Here is a 14,103-nt window from a genome sequence, read left to right on the forward strand (position 1 = left end):
TCATGTTCATTAGTAATGTGTTGAAGGTCAGGCTTCAGCTTTTGTTTAACAGTAAGCAGACCTAGAACATCTTATCTGCTCAGCTCTGTCATTTGGCTCTCAAAGAGATGATTTGTGCATTACAGTTTTCTGTAGAGTTTGTTTTTTCACTATAAAATTGTGCACTGTTAAGCTAAGTGGAGTTCATCCCCACTGGATCTGCATTACGGAACATTAGGACCTGTGTATTTACTTGCACGCTAAACGAGAGCTAAAATGATGATATACCTCTGAGGCAGAAATAGACCCTGTTGTTTATGAAGGTCTTGAGTCTGAGTCTGTTTTCCTGAATTTCTATGTGTATGGATTTGAGTTTATATACCAACGTTATTTATTCCAAAGTTATGCTGCAATAGCAGCAGCTGGCTTTAGACCCAACTGAAACTGTATTTGATTGCATTCTCTACAAACATAGTCTCTACCCTACAGTTTGCAATATGTATGTGTCTTTTTATCTTGTGGAAAATATGAGCCCCAAAGCTCATTTAGTGCTTACTGTTTAGTGATATGAATCGTTGGAGGACTGTTGTTGTTGCTGCTGTAAAAATAATAAATAAGAAAACCCCAAAACCTCTAAGGGAGGAGAACTACAAAGGCTTTAATGGAAAAAGTGCATTCTAGCAACACAAGCTGCTCTTCAACAAAACAACATTGTGTAAATGTTCCATTGTGTACCAGAATGCTGCACAAGTTCTGTGCTGTGTAGGTTTTGTATAACCAAGTAAGATTAAAACCCCAGATTTGGTATGGAGATAGAAATTCACCTGCTAAAAATGTATCCTTTTGTTAACAGTCAGTTGGAAGTGAATGTATTGGTTGCCTTTTTTAACCTATTTGAATAAAAACCACATTTAAGACTCAGGTTTTATAATGGATGTCCCATAATTGCAGCTGAGAAATGCCTCTTGTATTATCAGTCCTTTCCAGAAGTTACACTCTTCTCCTTGGAAATGTTCGCATGTGTGGTCTATATGGAAAAGAACTGCAGACTGTAATGGTGAATGTTAAAGTAGCTTTTTAAATCTATGCACAAAATTAAATGGCAGGTATGTTATTTCATACTGCAATCTGTAATGCAAGGATGCTTTAACAAAAATGGATCTCACTGTGGGCTACAGTCTATGGAAGAAATCTGAGCACCATGGAAACAACTAGTAAAACTAGTTTCAATGGAGGCAGAATTTTACACTGTCCCTTTTATGGTGGGTTTTTCAAAAGTGCTCAGCACCATCTTAACTCTTCCACCAAATTTGTTAATTGTATTTTTATAGGCTTTGGTAGGAGCAAAGCTGGGCCAAGATGGTGCTTTTTTAAAAATCCTGCTGTCAATGTAATATCTCTAAAGACTGAGCTCTTGATGCTCCATAGAGTTACCAGACCTATCTTCTAGACCACTGTTATATTTATCCATTATTGGCCTAATCCTGTACTTCTTACCCAGAGTTAAGTTTTAATGTTAAACCACATGCACATAAACTCTCTGACAAAATAGATGTTGCACGAATAGTTCTGTTTTCTCTGTACATGGACACTGAGTTCATTATGTCTCTCCATGACCTCTCCCTCTCCTGGAGCTTGCTCACTGCCCTCCAGGCCGGTCTGCGCTTCTTCCAACTCCATCTGTAGCAGGCAGGTGCTGCTCCTGCAGCTCCTTGTGCTGGTGAGCATCCTCGTTCGTTTGGATCTGAAGGTTCTGAAAGCAGATGAAAGATTAATGTAAATAATGAAGGAAGAGGAAGCTGAAAGATATAGGAGGTCTCTCTGGAAAGCTGTTCTTTAAGGTGATGCCAGATTAAAAAAAAAAAAAAAAAAAAAACAAACAAACCCAACCCTGCAAAAATAACCCCAGCACTGGATTGGAGTATCATGTGTGCCTGTCTTGTATCATTGTAGCCACACTGCCTTTAGGAGAATTACTTCTGACTGAGACTGATGTAACTGAGGTCAAGTTAGGTTTGATTGTGTGTCCTGTATACAGAGAAAGAATCCTTGTTGTTACTGTTTAGTTACTAAAATTGGATTTTTGCAGCAGTTATATCACTTTATTCCAACAAAGAGACTAGTTTTTTACTAATTTACTTAGTTTTATTTTAGAAATAAAGAGCCAAAGGAAACTCCTTACTTTTACATCCCTGCTAGTTTCTAGACCATTTCTTTGCTATCCTGTTCAAACAGCAATTACAACTTCTCTTAAAAGCAGAAGTTTTTAGTTTTAATTACATATGAATAGTTCTTTGGGTTTCTAGTTTGACAAAAGCTGATAGTAATGCTTGTCTTGTATAAGGTTTGTTGGAACTATTGCAGATTGAAATTGGTATGAGTGGGAGAGCCAGGGCTTTTGAATATAAATTCTCAATTTGTTCAAGATGTCTGTCTAAACAAGAGTACATCATCTACCGCTTTGCTGCTTAAGCTATAAAATAGAACTGGTATGCTTTTCCATCCAGGGACCTGCTTCCAGCCTCCCCAGTTTACCTTGATAGGCTTTGCAGTTTATTCAGTCTCCTGACAAGCTCACTGTTGTTCCTGTTGGCACAATCCGGTTGCATTTCCATGCTGGTCAGGTCAGTGTCCATCATCTTAAGCCTGAGAGCTTCAGCACTCCCCTTCGCTGCAGCCTCCAGACTCGCCTGCAGAGACTCAATTGCATGCTGGTGGTTATTTCTGCAGAGTCCAGTGAAACATATGGTACAATGTTCTGTTATGTTGGGTCTGATCCAGCCTTTGTATCAAATTATTGCCCACCAAGTAATAAAAATACAGTAATTTTTCAAACCTTTTTAAAACTGAGATACGAGGCATTTGCACCAAGCCATTCATAAGTACCTTCTTTTAAAACATAGGGCTAGGAGAGCTTTCAGGAGGTCATCTTAAAAAAAGTCTACTGCCTAAAATCTAGATCACCTCCTGCTAAACCAGTCCACTAGCCAGCGTGTCACCAGACTGCACTTAACTTCCAGTAATGGAGACTACATCCTCCAGCCAATCTGGTCCAAGGAGTAATTCCCCTTAATGATTATAAAACTCTCATAGTGTCTAACTTAAATCCTCCATGCTGCATCCTTTGCCTGTGGCTTAATATCCTATCATCACTATACCTGGTCATTTCAAATTCCTCCTTTCCCTCTTTTCCTGTCAATGCCAGCTTTAACCTGAGCCACTTTGAGCTGAATGTAAATCATTTTACTTTCTTCAGCTTGCAAGGAGGGGTGCAACAGATGAATAAATGCCCTTTGTGGGGTTATACATACAAAATCCATCCAACAGAATGTAGGCAGCAGGCACAAGGCTGGCATGCAGCTCTCACATCTGTAGCGTTGGTACCTCCAGGGAAGACTCTGCTTCCTCCAGTGCCACCTGCAGTTCATCCTTCTCAATCTCCACTCTCTATCTTTTGCAGTTCATGAATGCTCTTCCCTCCCTCCCCCAGCTGACTGATTAGATCCTTAATTTCCTCTAGGGAAGAAAACGGATATTTCATGTGATAGGTTTATTTCAGGACTGTGAACTTTACCAAGTGCACCAGACAGATTCTTTGAATGGAAATGGCATGAAATGGTTCCAGTCACTTTATATCAGCTGCCCTTTTGTTGCTGAATATTATCCTGGATTTCTGACTGAGCCCTGCTAGCTGCATGTGTTCATGGCAGTGGAAGAATGAAGCCCATTAAATAAAGAGAAATTTTTTCCAGTTTTTATCCAGCCTTTCCCTCTCCCACTTTCAGATGATTGCTCTTACAAAATGAAAACAGGACACCACATCGTCTCTCTACAGCAGAATGGGGCGCTCTGCCAGCTGATGTAGGCCGGAGCAAAGGGTTGGGGGAGATAGCCCAGAAAACACTGAGTCTCTGCCAGAGAGTCCATCACTGTTTTCTGTTGGCCACAAGGGCAGCAGATTGTAGCGTCTTCTAAATATTTACAGTGTCATCTTCCAGCCTGCTGTAAGAGATCAATTTTTGCAATTTACTGAAGTGTTTTTTAAAAAAAGAAAAAAAAAATGGAGCCAAGGCAGCTGGTCTCCCTGTACAGCCAGGGGAGGAGAATTGATGCCAAGAGAAAGACTCTGAGCAGGAGCTTAACTGACTTGCTCTGAACTGAGTCCTGGAGATGCCCAATCCTCCTCCCTGATGTTAGAGGGAACGTTGTCTTTCCAGGGTAAAGCTGGCCATTGTTAATAGTCCCTTAAGTGAATTGCTCAGAATTAGAGAGAGTGCTGGTAGCCAGAACTGGGACTGCAGCCTGTGTCTTATTTAAGCCTACTGTTGTAACCAGTCCATTACTCCCTTATGTGGAGCTCTAGTGATGATACATGGCCCAGCCTGGAGTGGTGACCTCCTGATATAAAAGTGAGTACAACCAAGCTTCTATTGTGATCATGTTTTGAGGGTTCAGAAAGGACATTGATCCTGAATGTTATCCCCGGAGTTGGTTCCCTGGAAGCAGTACAATGGTGCTAGTCATGGGTGATCCAACAGGGGTGACGTGTGAGTACAGACTCTGACCCAACAGCTGAATCTAACCTGTGACTTTAACTGCATCAAACGTATATCCTCAGAGAGTGAAAGCACTGCTAGAAATAGGAAAAGTGGAACTGGTGCTGGAAGACACCACAAGACATCAGTCAGTAGGAACAAGGGCCTTATGATTTGCAGTTTTTTAACTGCAAACCAGTACTTACGCTGAAGGGCCTTGTTCTCCTTCTGCATAGATTCCAGGTGCTCCAAGGATTCTTAATAGGCAGTCTTAAGCTCAAATTTTTCATTTCTATACATTCCTTCTGAGAGCTATCCACTTCCACCTGCAGCTCTTTGCATTTTTTGTTGCCGTTCTGCTAACATCTTACCAAAGGCTCTCTGCTTGTTGTCCAGGGCAGCACAAGCAGCACTGGCCTGCAAAGACAAAGCCAAGCATTCACCGGACACAAGTTTTCTTTACACTTCACTTCTCTGCTTGTCCTGCCAGCTAGTCACAGTTAAATTGGCAGCCACTCTAATGACTGGCAGAGTTTCTTTTGGTCACTCTGAATGGATGATTAAAATGTTTATGAGGCTTGCTTTCCTCACCATTAGGAATTTAACAAGATCACCCAGTTCCCATCAGTGTGATAGTCTTCCTTGCTCCTGCAGTTATAATGATGCTGCTGTGGAGCAAATGTTTTCCACTTCAGATATTCCTTGTGCAGATGCGCTGTTAGTAATTGCCTGGGTTGATTAGTGTGACTCTTTTTATTTCAAAGACGATTCAGTTACAAACAAGATGTTATTCAAGACTGTGTTTAACTGCTTGTCATGAAGGGAAGGAATAAAGGTACATTTTTTCTTTCCTAGGAGCTTTTAATCACAAATATTCTACATATCCTTATGATCTGCACATGCGTTCAGATACCATGGTGACAAGCACACCACAGGAACCATAGAATAAAGAACTGCTTCATTAAAGAAAGTGATGGTGAGATTTTTTTTTCAGCACAGTAATGTAATGCTGTATGTGGGATTTTCAGCTCTTGAGACCTGTTCTAAAGCCGACTGCAGTCATTGGCAGATACCCAAGGACTTCAGTGGATTTGGAGCAGCCTTTGTGCCTATTTTAAGTAACATTTTTATTCAGATTTCCCACAGTTGCACTACTATTCATGCTCTTACACTAACACTAGCAAGAGTAGAAATACTAATTTAATGAAGGAGCATTCATTGTTAGTGTTTAAACTACATGTTGTTTAGATCTGCTTTGAGTATGGTAGTTAATAACCAGTGGCCAACCCACTGGTACTGCAACACTGAAAAGTTCAAAGTAGGATATCATTATCCTTAAAAAGAAGATGAATACCTTGCCTTGCAGTAGAGAAGGGCTTTTTCTTTAGCTGTACTCTTGTTTCTGGAAGTCAGTTAATGAGCTTACAAGAAGCATGCTGTGTGCTCCTAGGAATTAGCTGCGGCTCTCATCTGGGTTTTCTCTTGATGTGATAAATCTTAGCCTTGCTTCTCATGACCATACAGATTACTTGACGTTTAACAGAGAGATCTTAAAACATTAAGAAATAAGTGATCAGTCCATAGCTGACATGAGTTAACAGAAAGACTTCCAGAGCTTCCAGTACCAGGTCTTAGATCTTGCTGGTCAGGCTTGTGCTGGATGCACTCTTGAATGGCTGGATTTCTTGCCTTCTCAGGTCAACAATGAGGTCCTCTACTTCATTCTGAAGCCTCTGCTTAGTTTTCTCTGTTGGCAAACCAGACTTGGACAGATTCAGCTGTCTCCTCTGCTTCTTGGAGCCCCACAGCCAGCTTTGTCCTGAGGGAGGGAGGGAGGGCAGAAATATCCTGGTGAGTAGTTCATGGAGTGAGGAGTGATAGGAGTCAGCAGCCCTCATCTAGAGCACCATCACTGTTTTCAGCTGTGAAAAGGTGAAATCTTGGCATCAGTCTCAGAAAAGGGACTGTAAAACCATCACTAGGATGTGGCTGGTTCTTCCTCTCCACTGGTAGATATGACATACTGGGCTGCAGCTCAGGTCTTTATTGTTGGACTGTTAGTCCTGGTGATAGACACTTCCACCTTCCATTCTGGTAAGATATCATCAAAGAGCAAAGTAGCCTCCCTGGGTCTCAGTTCAAAGCCATGCAGAGATGTAGTGTCTTATTCCATTTGTCTCAACTTTTTCAGTGGAACCCTCCAGATGCCTTAACTTTTGTTGCTATTGCGTGAAAGCACCTTTATGTTAGCTCTGTTAGTGACTGCTACAAAGATTGACTCAACTTCTAGTGTGTAATAGCAAATCTCAAGAACCAGATTCTAAGGGGTTTAACATGGTTTGGTGCTTGCTTTATTCTTAGGAAATGCTAGTGGTTTTTGTAGGGCTGCTGGAAAAGTGAAGTCCTTGTTGGAATGAAGAAAGGCTATCCAAATTCAAGCCTGTATCAGAAAGGATCAGTGTTTGTTTTCTCTTGTCAGTATACAAGTGTTAGGTCTCAATAGTCTCTGTTTATTATTGCAAGTATTAGTTTCTTTTGGCTGGAGCCTTTTGCTTTCTCTCTGTCTTACAAAATTGAGTCCTAACAGATCACATCTATAAACTGTGACTCAGCAGCCAAACTAAATAATGAGACTGTCATAAGACCCATCCCAGACTCCCCAAAAGCTGAGTACTCACTTGGTTTCTTCCAGCTCTTTGGTTCTTTCAATAGCATCAGTCCTGTAGTTAGTCCTCCAGACTGTGACTTCAGTATTGAGTTTAGAGACCAGGCACTGCAGTTCAGCTTTGCTCTCCTCCTCTTTCTCCAACTACTCTTTCACTGGGTCCAAATCATGCCTGGTGTTGGCCAGGCTCACTACAGCAGCAGTGTAGGACTAGAGACAGCACAGCCATTGCTATTTGTCTGTCCTATTGGAAGTATGAATGCACTGACCTCACTCCCCAGAGTTGGAGTGCTCCACTCGAACAACTCAGTTCTGAACCAGCTAGAATCATCTCAGGCTTCAAAATATCTTCCTGGTCAGGAGCCAAGTTTCTGTTCTTCTTACCTGTTTTTTTGTTGGGTTTTTTTTTCTGTACTGCAGCAAATTGAATTGAGCTCATGCAACTGAAAACAGAATTTGGCTTGTCATCATCACTGTTTTCTCTCAAACAGTGTTTCAAAAGAATTATGGCAGTAAACCCATTTGGTGATTGTTCTGAACACAGAGACAATTCTTGCCAGACTTTTGATATACAGGTGCAGCACTAGAATTACTCTTTGGAGATAAGCAGAAATTTCTAAGACAGATGTCTCAGAGACCTGAAATACTGGTGTATTTTGAGCCAAACTTGTGTGATCTATGCAAATAAACTGCTGTATGATCCACTGAATGGACAGTGGACTGAGAATCAAGAGGTGTGTGTTCTGGTCTTGGCTGCTGACTCATGGGAGATTCCGTATCTTATTTTCATAACCATACAAGGCTCATGCCCCCCACACTGCCTCCCAGATTGGCTGGTAACAAGCCCAGAGATTAATTTGGATAAGAAAGTCTTCCTTTGTGAGAGCTAACACAAAAGGTTTGTTACTCTGAAGTGGACAGTGTCCAAAAGAGGAGGCACTGCATGTCCCATGACAGCAACAACCTCTGTAGGCAGTTGGTGGTCCCCAGTACTTTTGAGTGTTCATCCAGCTGCCTCTTGAAGTCATCTGCTTGCAAGGTGAGAGATGTCTTCATGTGGACAATCTGGTTGATCCTGCTCTGAGCTTCCTTGTGCTCTTGACTCAGCTAGCTGTTTTTGGCTGTGGGAAAACAATGTAAAGAAGCAGGAGAGGAACTAATTCAACCTAGCTGGAGAGAGAGAGAGAATTGAAGGCTAGAAGGATTGGGCAGATTTTCTAGAGGAAACAGGGCAGGGCTGCCAGAGCTGGATGAAGTGTAGGGGAGGAGGAGGATGAGAGGGAGGTAACACTGCACAAAGCTGTCAAGGCATTTGCTTTGGAACCTGATTGCATTAATTTCAGCTTAGCTCTTCTCCACCTCAGCCAGCTGGGAATTGGCTTCAGACAGGTTATCTTCCAGCTTGTGAACATGGGTATCTGAGTTCAGCTGTAAGAGAGAAGTCAGTCATGTGATGCTGAGTAAAGCTTGAAGGGACAAAATATCCTCCCTCTCTTGCAAACTCAGTTTATTCCAGTTGGTTGTAATTACAGTGGGATGCCTGTAATAGCCAGGGGGAGTGCAGAGTGTCGTGATCTTTAACGAGGGGGATGCGCACTCCATCAGCCAGGACAAGCAGTGTTCAGCACCACCTGCAACCAGCTGCTTTCTGGTATCAGTTAGCTCCCACTGCAGAGGGCTGAATTCTGCCTTGCACTGATGGCTGCACCCATGGCTGCATTGGTGGTTTGTTGAGGAATTCCCTGCTGGCCTCTCACCTTGGATTTCTGCAGAGACTCCATGTTTGCACTGAGGTCATCCATCTTTGCTTTTGTGACCTGTTTGTCCGTCTCCAGCTTCAGTTTTATTCTGGGGCTTCTCCATGAGCTCTGCCTTCTCAGCCATGGCAACTGAGTGCTTTTTCCCACACAGGGTAGAGCCCATGGCCTCGCTCTGCAGGGCTGCCTGCTCCAGCTCAAGGAGCAGCTTCAGCAGCCCAGCTTCCTACTTGCAATTCTGTTAGATCTGAGAAGGGGCCAAGTACTTGTTGTAAGCTGGGATCTGGCAGCCCTGGAATCTCAGTAAGGCCCTTGGGAATGCTTTATAAGAAAGTCTTCTGGAAGCCTTTTGTTTAGCTTTAATAGCCTCTTTATTTGGGACATATCCCATCTTTGGTATTAATCCACTAGAAGATCAGTGGCTGGTATCTTCCAGAAAGATTAGCCATCTCTAGGCCTCCTTGATAAAGCTCAGAGTAATTCTCTGGACTGCATGCTGTATATTTTTCTTGCAAAACAATAGAAAATACACCTTATAGTTCTGCCTCCTTTTTACTGTGTGCTCCTGAATTAGCCACTTTCTAATGAATCTCTGATTACCTTCCACTCCAGATCTGTAGGGATAACAAAACTTACAGTGAATTTAATAGACCTTGGTGCTTTATTGCTTCCAGGGTCCACAGTGTGAGGGGAAGGGTGGGTAAGGTCTGCAGGATCTGGCCCGCTTACAAGCTCCAAGAAGCTGCTGAAGAAGCTGCTGCTTTGGAGAGTCCAAGTGACATTCCTCATCCTCTGAGGAAAGAGAGAAGATGCTCAGATGCTGGGAAGCTGTCTGACCTGAGCAGTTGTTGCAACACAAGCTTCATCCAGGTAATCTTTCTTGTTTCTCCACCTGGTGGGAAAGAAGGGAAGAAATTCTTATTTTGTGCCGAAGAGCCTGTGTATACTCAGAAGCATAACCATTTTGGAAACAATGGCAGCAAGTGTGAGGCATAATCAGAGAGGGAACAGGAATTCCCAAATGCTCTGCTTTAACTGACACTGCTGCCTGTTGTGCCACTGGACAATTTCTTTTACCTCTGTTTTCCCACCTGTGCAGGGTGTCTAACTACACTGACTTATCTGCTGATACGGTTGAGAATTAATAAGCTAGCATTTCTAAAGTGAATTGAAGTGGAAATGTTACTTATTATTGATGCTATCAATTTGTATTAGCCATCAGAATGTGTTCAGAGCATTATTAAAATATAACCTTTTGGTGACTAAATTGTCTTCAGGCTTTTCCATTGTTAATCAATCTGATTATGTAATTAACAACCACATCCTGACAATTTACATAAGATTTATTAGAGTAGATCCATCCATCACTACAGAACTGTAAAAAGTGGGTGGAGTGATTTGATAGCTGAAGCACAGGACAGAGCAATACTCATTTTCTCTCACCTGCTTCTCTCGCTCTGTGGAGGCCTGCCCCATCAGTAACTGGCTTCTTCAGAGGTTTCTGTGAAACAAGTAGCGTGTGCAATTTATAACAGTGAGTTTGCATAGGCTAAAACGAGAGTTCAAGATTGTTGTCCATCTTATTACTATTTCATGAGGAATTTTGTTTTTTAATTAGTAGTTTAATGTCGTCAGGTCTTTTCAGAGGCATAATCACTCTCTTGAGGAGTTTTTTACTCCTTAGATACTGCTACCTGTGTTCAGCTTCCACGTCTTCTTCCAACTCTTAACATATGGGCCTGGAGAGTACACACAAGCACAGCAGTGTCAATGAGCAAGAGATGTGAGAGAAATTTGTGGAAATACAAACACAATCTTAATTTCTTCACTCCCTTTTCTGTGTTTGTCAGCTCTACTGGATTTTCTTTCTGGGGAAAGATCTACAGCTGGGAATACTGAGCCAACAAAGCAGGAAAGACCTGGCCAGGTGTCTCAGTAGACAACTGATGTTATCTGCAGCTAGCTTCCTGTATCATGTTGGCATTTGGCCTTCAGGAATATAATCAAGCTGATTTGGTTACTTGAGGGAAATAGAGGCTTGTTTGTAGAAGTAGCTGCAATCTAGGCTTGTGGGTCATGTTTTTGTTGAAATGCTGGGGTTTTAGTTAAATATTTGGGCACTGAAATACATTGGATGGAAGAAATATTTGAATTCAGAATGGTAACACTGTATATCCTGTGAGCTGTGGCCTCATTTGTGGTTTTATTTACCACCTTTCCATCCACAGTGAGAGGTGAGTGCCTTGCAGGAGCCTTTGGCATTAATGTGGATGAAAAAGTGTATCAGCCGTCTTTGCTGGCTGCCTTCAAGCAGAAGAGGAGGTCCCCACAGCAGATCACCTTTTCTCTGGCCCTAGCAGCATGGCAGGAGATCTGCAGTGAGCATACAGTTCCCCAGACTTCAAAAAAAAAGTTTAGAGTGAGTGGATAATATACGAGGCAAGCTGGATCTCAGAGCTGGCTGAACTATTGATTCACTGGAAGATAAAAAGGCGAATGTTTTCAAGCTGAAGAGTTTCACAAGCTCGTAGAGGAGGAGTCAGAATCTGCTGTAGAAAAAAAGTCAAAATCTACCTGCAGAAAAATAAATACTAGATTTCAGCTGGTTCTGTTATTTAAGGGTTTAATGAATGATAGGCTCCAGACTCCATTTCAACAGGGTAGGTTTAAAAGGTCTGTATTAATCTTTTATGCTGACTCAGTTTTATCGAAAAGAAAGCTGTGCAAGCAGGCTACTGTGGGGTACAAAAAGGTAGGATGTTACAGCAAATGAGTCAAGCCAAATAAGTGTTTCTGCTCTGTAGTGAACAGGTTAATCTTTATTGAAGTTGAGTTGACATCTAGTGTCCTGTCTCTCTGGTGGGACTGGCAGGGCACTTAAGTCCTTTTTTCCTTTGTTGAAGCTCCTCCTTACCCCATCATTAATTCATCTAAAAGTAAAGGCACAAGCACGCCGGGAAGTGGAGTCGTCTGTTTGCAGCTCTGAAAGACTAACAACAGCACTTAATTTTTCTTCTGTCACTTAAGCATCCCAGTGGTCTTGCTCTGAAGCACAAGTATCTTGTACTCCCTATGGAGAGCTGTGTTTGAATTAGCAAAGCTTGCCAGTATTTATTAATGATTGTACACATTGCCTTAACTACTTAGCTCTTTAACTAGGTAAATTAGTGGTTTGGATAATATAGAGTTGGATATTTGTATTCTGGGTAGTTAATTTCTAAGGGGAGGTTTGTCAGAGAAGTGCTGGCAGACCCATCACTAAAGTAGTCACTAGAGATACTAAAATAAAGTTCTAATTTGTGATAATATTTTGCATTTCTAAACCGGTTTTTATCTGAAGATCATAAGGCCTTACATAAACATGAATCATTTAAGCCTTATAACTTCCCAGTGATAATACACATTTTCTATGTGGGTGAGTGTGGAATATGAATAACAAATACCAGACAATGAGTCAGAGAAAGACTTAGGAAACAAAATCCTGTATTTCTGATTTTGCTCGCCTGAACCACTGAACTATACTTCTGCTTGTCGCTAAGTTAATACTGAAGAGATCAGGGTATGACTCTGTTTTTGCCCAGTGGCTTTGTGATCAAGTGACTTTTCAGGTGTAGCTAATGCTGTCACAGCTATGATGAAGCACAACTGCACCCAGTAGGATCCTGTACCCTGGGAGATTCTGTTACAACTGACACTTACTTCCTTAGAACATCTCCAGGTTTGGCTTATTTCATCTCACCAAGGTTAGCAATTGTCATTTTGAGGTCATTCTGCTTTATGATGTCTTTTCCACCTTGCCATGGATCTTCTTTTCTTGTACTCAGTTGTTATCCAGCCAGCTGAAAAAAGTGGAATCATTGTGAAAAAACTTTGTAACAAGCATATAAGTGGTGTTTATCAGAAGGGCCTAAGATGTCAAAACCAGACCAAAGAGGGCCGTCTAAAATATAGACCATAGCAACTGCACCTCACCTCATGCATGTGAGTGGTAGGTTTGCTGTTGGTTTTGATCCAGGTGGGTCACCTTATTCTCCTCACCTTGCAGTTTTCTGGGAAGGGAGAGACGAAGACTAGTGTACAGAGTTGGGTGAGAAACTAACTACCCTGCCTTGGCAGCAGACTGAAAACCCAAAGAATAGATTCATCTGAGATGCTTCCTGAAAGCAGTATGTGTTTTGTGTGTGCATTTTCAATAGGCCCACAGGAACTCAGTCCAGCATTGACTCTTACAGAAGAATCCTGCTCGCCCTCAGCAATTCACATCGCTTCTTTGGACAGTGGCACAAATTGGCAACACTTCACTGTGCTGCCATGAGTTAATACCTAGAAAAACACAGCCGCCTTCCTGTTTATGCAGCACACTAGTCTTGCAGTATGTAAGCAAGCAGACAATGTTTTTTTTTTTCCTTTCCCCTGACTGGGAGAATGAGAATGGGAGAGAGTAAAAAAAAATGGAGCAGTTATTTCTGCCTGATAAACTTCCTCCAAAGCCCTCTTCTTTTGGAATTCAGTGACTGAGTCATTCGGAGCAGAGAGATCTGAAGTCAGAGTTCGAATTCTGTGGTCTAATGCCTGCAGACAGAAAAGGGAATGTCACGTAGGTCTTGTGGATCACACAAGCCATTAGCAGCATCAGGACAAAATATCACTGAAAACTTGTATTTCTTTAGAAGGAATCTGAGATTCAGTTAATAAATTCTGAGACATATGAGGCATCTGTGAGTTTAACATCCTGTGGATGTTAACACTGACTTCAGAAGAAGCAGCAGACAGCCACATGGCTGCTACAGTACAGATTTAAAACTCTTCCAATTACATTAAATAAAAACCAGTTCAGGTGCAGCAGAGGGAGAAGTATTTCCCAAGGCTAGGTGGAAAGGAGTTACGTGGTTGTGCAGGGGGGCATTTTATAAGTAAAGACCTACCAGCATTGCCATGTAAAAGTGGGTATGATTAATAAAGAATGTAGAGGAGATGCAGATGTCTTTAGGTAGAGGGATCCCTAGAAATTGCTGTGAAATGACTGTTACTATGGGGTAGAAGGGTGAAGTGTAGAATTAAATCTATCTCAGTCTATATAAGCTGCTGGAAGACAATATAGGAAACTGGGGGACATCAGCTGAGTGAATCTGAACATTCCAGAGGGTGCTCTGACTGGAGAAGCTGT

At 42.0% G+C, this 14,103-nt stretch overlaps 1 pseudogene; it reads right to left on the reverse strand.

Moving 5' to 3' along the window:
• Positions 1–468: 468 nt before the first annotated feature.
• Positions 469–14,103, reverse strand: part of LOC122153993 — a 31,512-nt pseudogene continuing 17,877 nt past the window's right edge.

This window comes from Tyto alba, unplaced genomic scaffold (genome assembly GCF_018691265.1).
Source record: "Tyto alba isolate M040663 unplaced genomic scaffold, T.alba_DEE_v4.0 Super-Scaffold_28, whole genome shotgun sequence".
NCBI classification, from domain to species: domain Eukaryota; kingdom Metazoa; phylum Chordata; class Aves; order Strigiformes; family Tytonidae; genus Tyto; species Tyto alba.